At 53.3% G+C, this 4,696-nt stretch overlaps 1 long non-coding RNA gene across 3 annotated transcripts; it reads left to right on the top strand.

The window, feature by feature from the left end:
• The first annotated feature begins 523 nt into the window (after positions 1 to 523).
• LOC126947450 (uncharacterized) lies at positions 524 to 3,773 on the top strand. 3 transcript variants are annotated; one of them, XR_007723084.1, is made up of 4 exons: positions 524 to 583; positions 2,371 to 2,411; positions 2,827 to 2,867; positions 3,705 to 3,773. It is a non-coding gene; the product is annotated as an uncharacterized LOC126947450 (long non-coding RNA). The 3 variants fall into 3 exon arrangements; XR_007723085.1 differs by lacking the exon at positions 3,705 to 3,773 and adding an exon at positions 3,124 to 3,182; XR_007723083.1 differs by lacking the exon at positions 3,705 to 3,773 and having other exon boundaries at positions 2,827 to 2,886.
• The last annotated feature ends 923 nt before the right edge of the window (positions 3,774 to 4,696 follow it).

Here is a 4,696-nt window from a genome sequence, read left to right as displayed (position 1 = left end):
ACGGAGAGGCCAGTCCTGTTCGGAACTGAGCTAACAGAACACACACCACGGAGAGTACTGTGCTATGGGAACTGAGCAAACACAACAAATACCGCAGAGAGGTACTGTGCTGTTGGGAACAGAGCTAACACACCGCGGAGAGGTACTCGAGTGCTGTTTTGAACTGAGCTAAAAACGCACCGCGTTAGATGTACTGTTGCTTATGGGAACTGAAGCTAACACACCGCGGAGAGCTTCTGTGCTGTTGGGAACTGAGCTCCAACAGCACCCGCAGCAGAGAGGCACTGTCCTGTTCGGAACTGAGCTAACACACATACCGCGGAGAGGCACTGTCCTGTTCGGAAACACGAGCTAACGCACCTGTGAGAGGTACTGTTGACTATTGGGAACTGAGCTAACGCACCACGGAGAGGCACTGTCCTGTTCGGAACTGAGCTTAACACACCACGAGAGGTACTGTGCTGTTGGGAACTGAGCTAACACACCGGACCCGTGGAGAGACACTGTCCTGTTCGGAACTGAGGCTAACGCACTGCAGAGAGGTACTGTCTTGTTGGGAACTGAGCTAACACACCGCGGAGAGGTACTGTGCTGTTGGGTTGGGAACTGAGCTAACACACTGCGGAGAGGCACAGTCCTGTTCGGAACTGAGCTAATGCACCACGGAGAGGCACTGTCCTGTTCGGAACTGAGCTAACGCACCGCGGAGAGGTACTGTGCTTATGGGAACTGAGCTAACACACCGCGGAGAGGTACTGTGCTGTTCGGAACTGAGCTAACACACCTACGGAGAGGTACTGTGCTTATGGGAACTGAGCTAACACACCGCGGAGAGGCACTGTCCTGTTCGGAACTGAGCTAACGCACCGCGGAGAGGTACTGTGCTTATGGGAACTGAGCTAATGCACTGCGGAGAGGTACTGTGCTTATGGGAACTGAGCTAACGCACCGCGGAGAGGTACTGTGCTTATGGGAACTGAGCTAATGCACTGCGGAGAGGTACTGTGCTTATGGGAACTGAGCTAACGCACCACGGAGAGGCACTGTGCTGTTCGGAACTGAGCTAACACACTGCGGAGAGGTACTGTGCTTATGGGAACTGAGCTAATGCACTGCGGAGAGGTACTGTGCTGTTCGGAACTGAGCTAACGCACCGCGGAGAGGTACTGTGCTTATGGGAACTGAGCTAATGCACTGCGGAGAGGTACTGTGCTGTTCGGAACTGAGCTAACACACCACGGAGAGGCACTGTCCTGTTCGGAACTGAGCTAACGCACCGCGGAGAGGTACTGTGCTTATGTGAACTGAGCTAACGCACCGCGGAGAGGCACTGTCCTGTTCGGAACTGAGCTAACGCACCGCGGAGAGGTACTGTCCTGTTCGGAACTGAGCTAACGCACCACGGAGAGGCACTGTGCTGTTCGGAACTCAGCTAACGCACCGCGGAGAGGCACTGTGCTGTTGGGAACTGAGCTAACACACCACGGAGAGGTACTGTGCTGTTCGGAACTGAGCTAACACACCGCGGAGAGGCACTGTCCTGTTCGGAACTGAGCTAATGCACCGCGGAGAGGTACTGTGCTGTTGGGTTGGGAACTGAGCTAACGCACCGCGGAGAGGCACTGTACTGTTCGGAACTGAGCTAACGCACCGCGGAGAGGTACTGTGCTTATGGGAACTGAGCTAACGCACCGCGGAGAGGCACTGTGCTTATGGGAACTGAGCTAACGCACCACGGAGAGGCACTGTCCTGTTCGGAACTGAGCTAACGCACCACGGAGAGGTACTGTCCTGTTCGGAACTGAGCTAACGCACCACGGAGAGGCACTGTGCTGTTGGGAACTGAGCTAACGCACCACGGAGAGGCACTGTCCTGTTCGGAACTGAGCTAACGCACCGCGGAGAGGTACTGTGCTGTTCGGAACTGAGCTAACGCACCGCGGAGAGGTACTGTCCTGTTCGGAACTGAGCTAAAACGCACACATGGGAGAGGCACTGTGCTGGTCGGAACTGAGCTAACACACCACGGAGAGGTACTGTGCTGTTCGGAACTGAGCTAACGCACCGCGGAGATGTACTGTGCTGTTGGGTTGGGAACTGAGCTAACGCACTGCGGAGAGGCACTGTGCTGTTGGGAACTGAGCTAACACACCACGGAGAGGTACTGTGCTGTTCGGAACTGAGCTAACACACCGCGGAGAGGCACTGTGCTGTTGGGAACTAAGCTAACACACCGCAGAGAGGTACTGTGCTTATGGGAACTGAGCTAACGCACTGCGGAGAGGGCACTGTGCTGTTGGGAACTGAGCTACGCACCGCGGAAGAGGCACTGTCCTGACGGAAACTGAGGCGCTAACGCACCGCGGAGAGGTACTGTCCTGTTGGGAACTGAGCTAACACACCGCGGAGAGGTACTGTGCTTATGGGTACTGAGCTAACGCACCGCGGAGAGGCACTGTCCTGTTCGGAACTGAGCTAACGCACTGCGGAGAGGCACTGTCCTGTTCGGAACTGAGCTAACACACCACGGAGAGGCACTGTGCTGTTCGGAACTGAGCTAACGCACCATGGAGAGGCACTGTGCTGGTCGGAACTGAGCTAACACACCACGGAGAGGTACTGTCCTGTTCGGAACTGAGCTAACGCACCGCGGAGAGGTACTGTGCTGTTGGGTTGGGAACTGAGCTAACGCACTGTGGAGAGGCACTGTCCTGTTCGGAACTGAGCTAACACACCACGGAGAGGCACTGTCCTGTTCGGAACTGAGCTAACGCACCGCGGAGAGGCACTGTCCTGTTCGGAACTGAGCTAACGCACCGCAGAGAGGTACTGTCCTGTTGGGAACTGAGCTAACACACCGCGGAGAGGTACTGTGCTTATGGGAACTGAGCTAACACACCGCGGAGAGGTAGTGTGTGCTGTTGGGAACTGAGCTAACGCACCGCGGAGAGGCACTGTCCTGTTCGGAACTGAGCTAACGCACCGCGGAGAGGCACTGTGCTGTTGGGAACTGAGCGCTAACGCACCACGGAGAGGCACTTGTCCTGTTCGGAACTGGAGCTAACACACGCCCGGAGAGAGGCACTGTCCTGTTCGGAACTGAGCTAACACACCCACGGAGAGGTACTGTGCTGTTGGGAACTGAGCTAACACACCGCGGAGAGGTACTGTGCTGTTGGGAAATGAGCTAACACAACCGCGGAGGGGAGGGTACTATGTGCTTATGGGAAACTGACTAACACACCGCGGAGAGGCACTGTGCTGTTGGGAACTGAGCTAACACACCGCGGAGAGGCACTGTGCTGTTGGGAACTGAGCTAACACACGCCGGAGAGGCACTGTCCTGTTCGGAACTGAGCTAACGCACCGCGGAGAGGCACTGTCCTGTTCGGAACTGAGCTAACGCACCGCGGAGAGGCACTGTCCTGTTCGGAAGTGAGCTAACGCACCGCGGAGAGGCACTGTCCTGTTCGGAACTGAGCTAACGCACCGCGGAGAGGCACTGTCCTGTTCGGAACTGAGCTAACGCACTGCGGAGAGGTACTGTGCTTATGGGAACTGAGCTAACACACCACGGAGAGGTACTGTGCTGTTGGGAACTGAGCTAACACACCGTGGAGAGGCACTGTCCTGTTCGGAACTGAGCTAACGCACTGCAGAGAGGTACTGTCTTGTTGGGAACTGAGCTAACACACCACGGAGAGGCACTGTCCTGTTGGGAACTGAGCTAACACACTGCAGAGAGCTACTCCTTCCACCTCTCAGCAACTGATTGCCAGCCCTCGATAATTTTTACTTTTATTGAAGGGGTATAAGAAGTATTGTAATTACATAAAATTAAACAATGATCCTTTCAGGCTGTGGCATTTCACAGTAAAGCATTATATGTTTGAAATTAATTTAGTCATCCACAGAGCCTAAAGCAGTATGCCCCCACTATAATTTAGGATCTCAACCTAAGAATACACATTTTGTTATCTTAGCATCCCATCTTTCTTCCCTATGGTAGATACCAAAAACGGCCACGATTCTTTATAATTCCTTCCATCCAAGAATTCGAGCTTATTTTCTACTCCAGATGGTAGTGTTAATTTGCATTGTCCAATAAAATGGGGTGGAATGTAATACATAATTTTGGAGACGGGGCTTTAAGATGGATTTGCCATTGCTTTGTTTTAATTTTTTTTACGCTCCAAAGGACTCTTGCCTTGCATTCATGTGACCAGGAGAAGAGCCTACTGGAGACTGCGAGACCACACGGGGCATTCAGCCAAGTCAGGTTATTTATCTTTCTTCATCTTAAAAAATCTGTTTCCTTCATTCTTTAAAAATATTTCTAGCCGGGCGCGGTGGCTCAAGCCTGTAATCCCAGCACTTTGGAGGCCTAGACGGCGGATCACGAGGTCAGGAGATCCAGAGACCATCCTGGCGAACACGGTGAAACCCCGTCTCTACTAAAAAATACAAAAAACTCCGTGCGAGGTGGCGGGCCACCTGTAAGTCCCAGCTACTCCGGAGGCTGAGGCAGGAGAATGGCGTAAACCTGGGAGGCGGAAGCTTGCAGTGAGCTGAGACCGCCACTGCACACCAGCCGGGCGACAGAGCCCAGACTCCCATCTCAAAAAAAAAAAAAAAAAAAAAAAAAAAAAGAAAAAAAAAATTCTAATTGACACATCATACTTGTTCATATTTATAA

Source organism: Macaca thibetana, unplaced genomic scaffold, assembly GCF_024542745.1.
Source record: "Macaca thibetana thibetana isolate TM-01 unplaced genomic scaffold, ASM2454274v1 unplaced_scaffolds488, whole genome shotgun sequence".
NCBI classification, from domain to species: domain Eukaryota; kingdom Metazoa; phylum Chordata; class Mammalia; order Primates; family Cercopithecidae; genus Macaca; species Macaca thibetana.
The sequence above is the reverse complement of the archived record's forward strand: the minus strand, read 5'-3'. Positions and strand labels throughout refer to the sequence as shown.